Source organism: Musa acuminata, chromosome BXJ1-9, assembly GCF_036884655.1.
Source record: "Musa acuminata AAA Group cultivar baxijiao chromosome BXJ1-9, Cavendish_Baxijiao_AAA, whole genome shotgun sequence".
NCBI classification, from domain to species: Eukaryota; Viridiplantae; Streptophyta; class Magnoliopsida; order Zingiberales; family Musaceae; genus Musa; species Musa acuminata.
In genome coordinates this window covers 13,001,107-13,013,405 of record NC_088335.1, presented here as the reverse complement: position 1 = coordinate 13,013,405, position 12,299 = coordinate 13,001,107, and positions in this window count along the sequence as shown.

The window sequence follows — 12,299 nt, the reverse complement described above, 5'->3', positions numbered from 1 at the left end:
GATTTTCATAATTTATTTTTCTCTCTTTACGCTACTAATATTAATAATCTCGATTCTAACCATAACACAACATGTATATAAGTCTTATTCAGCTACAGTGCTATCATACCAAGAATTGGAACTTAAGTCTTGTATTAATCACAATGTTGAGTACCTTCCTTTTCTAGTTTGTTAAAGACATTAATGATGATGATGATGATGATGATGATGATGATGATGATGATTCTTTCAACTTGAAGTAAAAAAAATCTAACATAGTAGATTTTTAACATAGTTGAAAAATCTAACATTCTTAACATAGTAAAAAAAATCTAACATTATTAATTGGAAAAAATCTAACATAGTAGATTACCTAACATAGAGTTGAGAGTTTTTCTTAATTCTTAATTATAATCTTAATAATATGCTTCCCTAAAAAAATCTAAGAGTGGTAGAAAAATCTTGTATAGCCAAATAAATTCAGGGCTTGTAAGATCAAGTTTTGGATTTTTTTTTTCTAATACAATTTATTGAATACTAACATTTAGTTTGGATTTCAAATAAGTTGGATCTAATTTTGACTTGTAGTTCACTGAACATATCATTATCTTTAATTAATTTAGATTTTTTTAATCAATTGAGGCTGAAATTCAATATCTGTTTATTGGACATGTCACATCACCTATCAAAGATGATGAAAATTTTACTAGATATTATACAAACATGTACTGCCTAAGCATCATAAACATCTTGCCAAACATATTTCCATTGAGTTCTTTTTAGAAAATAAGGTATATGATATGAGCATCTTCTGAGTTGAAGTGAGACAAAGGTCATTTCTATTGTCAAAGTTGTGATTAATTAATGATAAGTTATCTTCATAATATAATGGTACTTGGAAAGTAGACTATCATATTGCTATTAGAAGGAGAATCCTTGAGATTATATTAAAGGAAAATCACTCCAAAACTATGCATAGTAAGTCATACTAGAATATATGGGTGAAGAAAACCTTCTCATAATCTTGGGTCTTCTACCTTTCTCCTATAAAAATATCTAGATTGATCACATATCTAAACCATCAATGATAAGTCTTCATCGATCATAGGTTCTCTTTTTATCTTTCTCAACTAAGTGATCGACCCAAGTCATAATTTATGTCGAGGCCTATTTTAACCTCACCCAATAAGTTTGAGCCTTGATCAAGATAATGTAGACCATTATTCTTTTCTCCCATGGTTACAAAGGTGACAACAACACACAATTAAGCTTCTTATCAATGATTCCTCAATAAGAGCCAATTTTGAACGCTATAAGGAACTCTTGGTCGATCCTTCCACCAACTAATCCAATGTCAAAAGTCTCTTCCAAGATAGGCCTATCTAATTCGATCCTTAAGTTCCACTACTTGATTGAGATGCCTCATATGAATAATTATAAGAAATTGGCAAGCATCATAATAATAATATAAGATGCAAGATTTGACGAGAGAAATATGCTCCCTCCAATTTTTTTTTCTATCCAATATGAAGACTTTTGATACAAATGCTAATTTTACAAAGCATATGGTTGTATTCTAGACACAAACAAGCTTATATACCACCTCTGACATCCTTATGACATCCGTTAGGTTTTTCCAACCACTCTTTAAACTCAGGAATGGTAGTAATTGTTGAAAGAATGTAATCTTTACTTGATCGATAGTCAATGCCTGAAGTACTCTGCAATAACATTGGTGATTGTTTGACAACTAAGAGGATGAACGACAAGTCTAACTATATTTTGAGATTTGCCAAGTAGTCAATTCATGTTTATTTTTTATAATCAAAATATTCATTAATGACCCACGGCTATTATGATTTTTTGGTTGATATCCAAGAAATCTTTTATGATATTTGTCAACCTTATTTTAGTACAAAAGAAGGACAAATCACTAAGACTAAGCTGCATCAAAGTGAGCAACCTTTTTATTGTCTCACGATGGTTGCTCCCTTAAGTCAATCACATTGTTGAAGATTATCATTTCTTCAAGTATGATCATTATTTAAGTTGATTGCATTATTGAGATAACAATAGGTAGAAAGACAACCACTTTCTAAGTTTATCGCATCATCTGTGTTGGGAGTGGCCCCTAAGTTGGTCTTATTATCAAGCTAATCACTATTAAAATTGTCATATGTTAAGGCAACCGCTTCGTTCGAGTGTCAAAATGAATACTTGTGGGTTTTAGATACCAATAAATATATACTAATTTGATCATTAGAGAGGTTTTACTAGGCAAATCCTAACAACTTTTACAGGAAGTAAAATATGAGATACAAATATCTGGGACATGAGATTGAAATATGATCATCATTTAAAAAAAAAAAATTCATTATATGAGTTCTAGATACTTTTAAGTCTGTCTTTTTTTTCTGGTTGTGATAATACTTAAAAAAAAAAAAAGAGTCAAGTTAGACAATTTTGTTGAGTTGAATTGATGATCAATTTTTTTGGGAAACGTGGGGAGGCACCATATGCATAGGGAAAAATAGAAAATAAAATTGGTTTCCTAAAAGAACTATATAGAAACGTCAAGCGACGATTGAGAGCAAAAACTTAACAAACTGAAAAATCTACGTAAAATTCATGAGACGTTATCACTTAAATGAGATCGTATATCCCCATAAAATGTAGATCCAAGTTCTTAGATGAAGAAGGTCAAATGTTCTCCTTTTTAGCGACGATCCACATGACAGATGATGCGACGATGCACCTCCCTTTGCAGCATAAGTCATTGTAGCTTTCGCACACCATCTCACAGTAGCAAACAAAGAAGGGTCGACTACTTTTTTGCTATCCTTATAAACTACCAAAGAGCTATCAACTGAGAAGGAGAGGGAAGGAGGAGAATAAGAGGAGGCGGCCAAAAGAGGTCTAGCCCATGACCCTTTGGTCCCTCTCCTATTTATAAAAGTCCCTGTCAACTTAACCCTAATGGATCTTGTCATAATGAATACTAGATCTCTATCCAATTACCCTAAGCCTATTAGATTAATGAATCTCTATCCAATAATTACTATTTACTCTTATTGGCTCTCACCCAAAAGCTCTAATAAAATATGGGCTTATCAAATATCCAATAAAACAAAGAATTATCATATATCTCATATGTAATCCTCTACTTGTCGTGATATCTATCATATATATGTGACTCTTTAGGTCCAATACCGAGTTGGTCGTGAGTTGTACTTGTCAGAACTCCTTTTAATTCGGCGAATTATTATCCCATGATAATTTACTCAACTCATCAATTATGTATAGGGAAATCTAGGGTGATATTATATGCGTAGCGAAAGAATAGAAAATAAAATTCTCTGAATTTCCTGTAGAAAATAATATTTCATTATCGTACAAAGATCGGTGCACAAAAACCCATAAAACCAAAAATCTACACGTACAAGGGAGATTGTGTTATCAAGGGAGATTGTATATCCCTGAATTTCTATAGATCTATGGAAGGGGATAAACGAGGTTAAATGTCATCTCTAGCAATGGTCCACACGGTAGAGGCTACGAAGCCGCTCCTCAAATTGCTATACAATCCTCCTCGTAGTGTACACAATGCAATCAAGAAGGGGTTACCCCTTCTTGTTATCCACATATCCTAAATAGGAGCTATAGGTTGAGAAGGAGAGAGAGAGAGAAGAATAAGATTTGATAGCCAAAACAACTAGCCCAAGGCCCTATCAACTTAATCCTAATTGATCCTACTATATTGGGTATTGAATCTTCATCCAACTACCCAAGCCTCTTAAATTAGTGGGTCTCTACCCAATAATCTCTAATTAGCTTTTATTAGATCTCATCCGTAAAATCCAATAACTCAAGGGCTTATTGGATATCCAATAAGACAAGGGTTCTAGCAAATATCTTAAGGAAGATCATATATCCCCATAAAAAGTAGATCAAAGTCCTTAGATGAAGAATGTCAAATGTTTGTTATATGAGTTTTAGATACCTAAATATGTCTTCTTTTCTAGTTATGATAATACTTAAAAAAAATTGATAATTTTATTGAGTTGAGTTGATGACCAAATTATTGGGAAACGTGAGGAGACACTATATGCATAAGGAAAAATAGAAAATAAATTGGTTTTAAAAAAATGATATAGTAACGTCATGCGATTGATTGGGAATAAAAACTTAATAAACTGAAAAACCCACGTAAAATTTATGAGACGTTCTATTTAAGGGAGATCATATATCCCCATAAAACATAGATCCAAGTCCTTGGATGAAGAAGATCAAATGTTATATTCTCTAATGGTGATCCACATGGTAAATGATACAATGATTGTCAATCATAAATGCCCAACAAGCCAATCACGTGAGTGATAACATGTGTGACTTGACACGCAGTGCTTTTGATTATTATATTTTGGTATTTTATCACTTTATATTGACTATATATATATATGTATATATATATGTATGTATATATATATGTATGTATGTATATATGTATGTATATATATATGTATGTATATATATATGTACATATATATATACATACATATATATATACATATATATATACATACATACATATATATATACATATATATATATATATATGGGTACAACTAGTCTTATAGCTGCTTATGTGGAGACACTAGGGATACAATACAAGTGCTCATTGGGGAATGAGTTCACCGATTGATCTGCTTACGAAATGCTAGATAGTTGATGATGCCTTATTGTCAGACAACAATTTCGTAGTCTCAGTGGTGTATTTGGTCCTTAGACTTGAGACACAAAGAATGTCCTATATGAGTGCTCCACTCTTTGATACCATACTTATATGTTTGGATATCCCAAATCTAGCACAGTCGGTCTTCGGGAGTGGTAGTCAACCTTACGAGGGCTATTGAGTGTTGATAGAGGATTATCCACTCTCGGTGTCATGAGAAGAATATCCCATGTATTTTTGCTTAGACAAATCCCTAGCTAGGGTCATTCGGATTGAGAGAGAAAGAGTTCTCTAAGAAAATCTGATTAGAGCGAGACTCGAGCAAAAACTGTATGGGTCTGATAGCACCATGCCCGGTATATGATCTCTAAGACATTAGATGGATGAGATACTATAGGTACATGGTAATTGAGGACAGACATGTCTAATGGATTGGATTCACCTGTATCATTTGAGGACTACGACGTAGTGGCCTAGTACGTTCGTAGTCGATTAGTCAAGTGAATTATTATGAAGATAATAATTCATTGAGCTAGAAGGAGTCCTAACATGTATGACTCACGGCCAGCTCGATATTGGGCCTAGAGAGTCACACACATATGGTAGGCGTTACTATGAGTAGAGGTTCAGATATGAGATATCCGTTGGAGCCCCTATCTTATTGGATATCCAATAAGCCCATAAATTATTGGATCCTATGGATGAGATCAAATAAGAGCCTATAAGAGATTATTGGATAGAGATCCACTAATCTAAGAGGCTTGGATAGTTGAATAGAGATCCAATACCCAATATGGGAGAATCCATTAGAGTTAAGTTGTTAGAGGACCTCTATAAATAGGAGGGATTCAATGGTTCATAGGCTAGAGCCTTTTGCTTGCCTCTCCTATTCTCCTCCCCCTCTCCACCTCAAAGCAAGCCTAAAGTTTTGAGCATCGTTGTAGCCCTACTGTGTGGATCACCGCTAGAGAGAAGGGCGCTTGACCTCCTTCACCCTCTTCTAGAGATCTACATGGATTCAAGGATATACGATCTCCCTAGGTAATACAATCTATTCTATACATAGTTTTAAGTTTCGTGGATTTTTACGCATTAATCTTCACACGATGACTAACAAATCTTTAGGGAATTAGGGATTTTGTTTTCTGTTCTTCCGTTGCATATGTGATGTCACCCCCAAGATTTTCCAATAATGATGCACCTCCCTTTGTAGCATAAGTCCTCGCGGGTTTCGCACACCACCTCACAGTAGCAAATAAGGAAGGGTCGACCCCTTATTTGCTATCCTTATGAATCACCAAAGTATCACGGACTTAGTTGGTTTTGCTTAAGTCGTACGACACCCTTGCATGTCCGTCCGCAAAAGTCAACCTCTCCGAAACCTCCCATGGTCCCTTAGGACCTACAAAAGAGAAAATGGGTTAGAGAAAGCGTCTCACTCGGGATCCACAAGCAAACACTTCATAACCAATGCAAATTATAAATAAATTTTATAAGCTCTAAATGGTTGCACAATAAAGGATCAAAATGGTCCACTACAAACCGAATATATCTCATAAGTATCCACATGACATAACCTTTATTTACAAACCTAAAACTACCACCAAACTCAACTAAAATGAAGCTATTAAGCCTTCGACCGTCCCTCTATATGTTGTGCAAAGCATGAACATACCAAAAGATATGGACATACACAAGTATTACATCAAACATCCTGTTTATAAGTTTATCCATGATAAAAGGATTATCAGTTGAGGAGGAGAGGGAGGGAGAAGAATAGGAGGATGTGGCCAAAATGGGTCTACCCCATGATCCTTTGGTCCCTCTCATATAAAAGGTCCTTGTTAACTTAACCTTAAAGGATCATACCCTAGTGGATACTAGATCTCTATCTAATTGCCCTAAGCCTCTTGGATTAATGGATCTCTATCCAATAATTACTATTTGCTCTTATTGGGTCTCACCCAAAAGATCCAATAAAATAGGGGCTTATTAGATATCCAATAAAACAGAAAATTATCGTATATCTCACATGCAATCCTCTACTTATCGTGATATATATTATATGTGTGTGATCCTTTAGGTCTAATACTGAGCTAGCCATGAGTTGTACTTGTAAGAACTTCTTCTGATTTAAAACTCCTTCTGATTTAGTGAATTATCATCCCATGATAATTTACTCAACTCATCAAATTATGTGTAGGGAAATCTATGGTGACATTATATACATACTGGAAGAACATAAAACAAAAATCTCAGAATTTTTCACAGAAAATAAGGTTTAATTATCGTGCAAAGATTAGTGCGCAAAAACCCATAAAACCAAAAAACTATATGTACATGGGAGATTGTATTACCTAGGAAGATTGTATATCCCTGAATTCCTACAAATCTTTAAGAGAGGATGAAAGAGGTCAATTGTCCTCTTCTCTAGCGAAAATCTATATGGTAGGGGATGCGAAGTCGCTTCTCAAATCGTTGTATAATCCTCCTCGCGGTGTGCACCATATAATCAAGAAGGGGCTACCCCTTCTTGTTATCCACACACCCCCAAATAGGGGTTACAAGTTGAGAATGGGAGAGAGAGAGAGAGAGATAGAGGAGAATAAGAGGTGGTAACAAAAAGAACCTAGCCCATGGCCCTTTTGTTTCATCCTATTTATAGAGACCCCCTATCAACTTAATCCTAATAGATTCTACTATATTGGATATTGGATCTTCATCCAACTACTCAAGCCCCTTAAATTAGTGGATCTTTACCCAATAATTTTTCATTAGCTCTTATTAGATCTCATCTATAGAATCCAATAACTCAAATGACCTATTGGATATCCAATAACTCAAATGACCTATCGGATATCCAATAACTCAAAGGACATATCGGATATCCAATAAGATAAGGGCTCCAACAAATATCTCACATCCGAACCTCTACTCATTGTAACATCTATCATATGTGTGTGACCTTCTAGGCCCAATATCGAGCTGGTCATGAGTCATATCTATCAGAACTCCTTTTGACTTAGTGAATTATTATCTGCATAATAATTCACTCGACTCATCGATAAATGTACTAGGATACTATGCCACAGTCCCTAGATGATATAGAAAAATCTAATCTTTTGGACATATCTATCCTCAGTTGTCATGTGGCTATAGTCCCTCGTCTATATAATATTCCAAAGATCGTATACCGGACATGGTGCTGTCAGGCTTATATAATTTTTACTCGAGTCTCGTTCAAATTGGATTCTCCTATAGAACTCTTTTACTCTCAATTCGAATGACCCTAGTGAGAGATTTGTCCGAGCAAAAACATATGAGATATTCATCTCATGACACCGAGAGCAGATGGTCCTTTATCGACACTCAATATCCCTTGTAAGCTTGGTTGTCACTCTCGATGATTAGTTGTGTTAGATCTGCAACTTCCAGACCTATAAATCTGGTATCAAAGAGTTGAGTTTTCATTCAGGACATCCTTGGTGTCTCAAGTCTAAGGATCGGATACACTACTAAGATGATGAAATCATTATATGATAATAAGACATCATCAACCATCCAGCATTCCGTGGTCGGATCAATTAGTGAACTCATTCCTCAATGAGCACTTACACTGTATCCTTAGTGTCTCCATATATGCAGCTATGAAGTCAGTCACCTTTGTTATATAGATGGATATACAGTACACTAATTTATCTGATTATCTCGATGTCCCTCTGGAGTAATCTGTGACCGAGATTATTTAAGATTTGTATTTAAAGACGAATCAGTCTCATTATCGTGATCTAATCACGATCCGATTCTTATTACATAGATCCATCGACATCACTATATATATATATATATATATATATATATATATATATATATATATATATATATATATATATATATATATATATATATATATATATATATATATATATATATATATATATAAGTGATAAAATATCAAATAATATAATATGTAAAAAAAGTATATATCATGTCACACGTGTCATCACTCATGTGATTGGCTTGTAGGGCACCTATGACTAGTATTATGGACGTACTATGTCACTACGTCATAGTCCCTAGATGGTATAAGAGAATATAATCCATTAGACCTATCTGTCCTCAGTTACCATATATCTATAGTCCCTCATCCATCTAGTATCTTAGAGATTGTATAGTAGGTATAGTGCTATCAAACATATACGGAATCTACTCGTATTTTGCTCTAATCGGATTCTCCCAGGGCACTCCTCTCTCGATCCGAATGATCTTGGTTAAGGATTTGCTTAAGCAAGAATATACATGATATTCCTCTCATGATACTAAGAGTGAATGATTATTTATCAATACTCAATTTGTCTCGTAAGGTTGACTACCACTCTTGATGATCGATTGTGCCAGATCTAAAACTTCCAAACCTATAAGTATGATATCAAAGAGTGGAGTACTCATACATGATATCCTTAGTGTTAAGTCTAAGAATCAAATACACAACTGTGATCATGGAATCGTTGTTTGACAATGAGGCATCATTAACCATCTAGTATTCCGTAAGCGGATCATTCAATGAACTTATTCTCCAATGAGTACATACACTATATCCTTAGTGTCCCCACATAAGTAAATATGAGATCAGTTGCCTCCATCATATTGGTGGATATATAGTACACCAGTCTCTCTATTTATCTTGATGCCTCTCTCGAGTAACATATGACTAGGAATATTTAGTGTCTATGTTTATAGACGAATTAATCTCATTATCATGATCTATTTTTTATTGTATAGATCTAAGGACATTACAAAATATCAAGCATGTAATATAAAATGAAAAAATATCATGATAATAATAATAATAATAAAAAACTATGTAACATATCGTATCATCACTCACGTGATTAATTTATAGGACACATGTAACTAGCACAAATTTGATCTAAGAAAATATATTCACACTTAAAATATGAGTAATTATGATCACTTTACCATATGTGATATATTTGTCTAAGATAAAAAGATATTTAAAGTATTATATACATCTCAAAACATTATAGTTATACATGATACGTCCACCCATAATAAAAAAAAAAAAAACATCCGATGTGATCAAACCATCGACTATATGTGATGCATTCACCTCGAACAAAAAAAATCCAAAGTACGTTATACAATCAAAGCATTTTGTTTGAGTGTAATGCATCCATCCAAAATAAAGAAGCACCTATTATTTTTTATCAATCCAGATTTGGCACATGGTATTTAGTCAGCTACTCAAGTATGCTTTTCATTCCAAACTTATTAAACAAATATTTTTCATACTTTGTCACTTATAGACATATTAACTTGATCATCTAGAATAATTATTGGACAAACGCCCGAAGTTATATTTTGTAAGAAGTGAGGTATGTAATTCATACATCTTTCGCTCTCAAACAAAAGCGATATATATATATATATATATATATATATATATATATATATATATATATATATATATATATATATATATATATATATGTATGTATGTATGTATGTATGTATGTATGTATGTATGTATGTATGTATGTATGTAATATATGAGATAGATGTTTTTCACTTAAGAATTAAGTTCCAAATAATCAATAATCTTTCCTCTTTTAGATGTGACAATACTTAAAAATCTAAAACCTGTGATACATTCATCTAAAATAAAAAAAAAAGTATCTATTATGTTTTGTCAATCTAAGTTTTGACATCTCGAATCAACACATATAGGTATGCCACATTAGCTACCAGATATGACAAGTAGCATATTGGATACCACATGAATTGAACATTTAAAGTAAATTTGATCTTCTAAGGAGTTTTACTAGATAAGCTCTTATCAATCTTTTGCAAGAAATAATATTTGAGATACAAACATCTACTGCCCCTCAAGCAGAAGTGAGATAGAGGAGGATACAAGATACAAGTGTTTTTCACCTTGGTAAATATTTATCTCCCGTCTAAGTTATAAATAATCAATAATCGTTTCTCTTTTGGATACGATGAAAAATGGGTTAGAATTTGACTATATCATATATTAATTTTAAATTGATTCTACAAAGTCTCGATTGAGATATTGGAGTTAATTTTTTTATTTTTATTAAAAATTATTCCATGATCAATTAGATTGGGTCATATTTAATTGGTTATGTATATGCACCTGTAACTATATCCTCAGCTCAGCCAATTGCTAATTAACATGCATTCACATAATTACATGTGCTTGTAATAACATACTTACCCATATAAATTTAAATATATGCACTATAATAACAATACATTGCATGTCGACGTATTATTTCTTCCTGAGTTCTATTATTACGTACCAACTTTTTTACTTTTGACACGAGACTGATATTAATATTAATAAAGGTAACATTGTCCTATAATCAAAACTTGATGCTACACACCAACTTGACAGAAAAAGATAAAGCATATTGATAAGTCTACCATGCCAATCCAAAATCAAAAACAGAAAATATTTTTTGAATATTTTTTTATTCAAGAAATATTTTACTGACAATGAGAAGAGATTTTCAGCTATATAAAAAGAAATCCTTCCGTAGTAGAATATATTTTCTCTCTCCTTCACTTTAAATATATATATATATATATATATATATATATATATCTCTTTTCTATTGAGATTTTGTTGCAAATCGTTATTGATTAACTTGAGCACAAAAGGAACACAGGAGTTTTTTCGATAAAAATCTTTTTCTTACAAGAAAAAATACGAAGAGATCTATGTCACTCGTACCCTTTAAAGTTTGTGTTGCTAAATGAAAGACCATTAAGATTTAAAATTTGGATGAGGTTAGACTATTTTTCAAACTTAAATCAATAAAAATTATCAAATATGTTACCCCCAACTTAATATATATAGATATATAATAATTAATTAATTAAACAAATTAAGGGAAGATAGAAATAATGGTAAGATAAAAAGAGTTTATTGGTCTCTCTCTACTTCTTTCGTGAAGAGTCCAGGATAGATAGTTTTTCCGCGGAGGAGAACTAGTTTATCCATTATTGCTCGTAGCAAGAGACATTTATACAAAATTGAAGACAATATCACATATGAATTAATAGGTTCATCGATTCATGTGGATGGTGATCTATCGGTGTTTCAATTCATCGGATCAATCTTATATGGATTCTAATACCGACGAAGGCTTTTCTTCTATACTTGGATTGAAGAGTAGGAGACCTGGGCGATGGGTGAGGGATGGATCTATCAATTATTTTGATTTGTTTATCTCATCCCAACCACTGATTTTTGACCTTTTCTGGAATGGATTTCTTTAAAAAAAAAATTGACTATTCATTAAAAAAAAAAGTCAATCATTTTCCTTTTTTATATATCCATTGAGAAAAAAAGATGTCGTATTGAGTGGACCAAATACGGGTTGCTTAGGACTTCCATAGATGTGAAAATATCTTAGTAGTAGTAGCTCGAGAGGTGGATAACCCATTGGTTGGAAAGCTTAAGGGATCAATGTCATAACTCGTCATATCCAACAGGAAGTATTCCGTGCTGAGCCACCCTCTGTGGCAAGAGCTTCGAAAG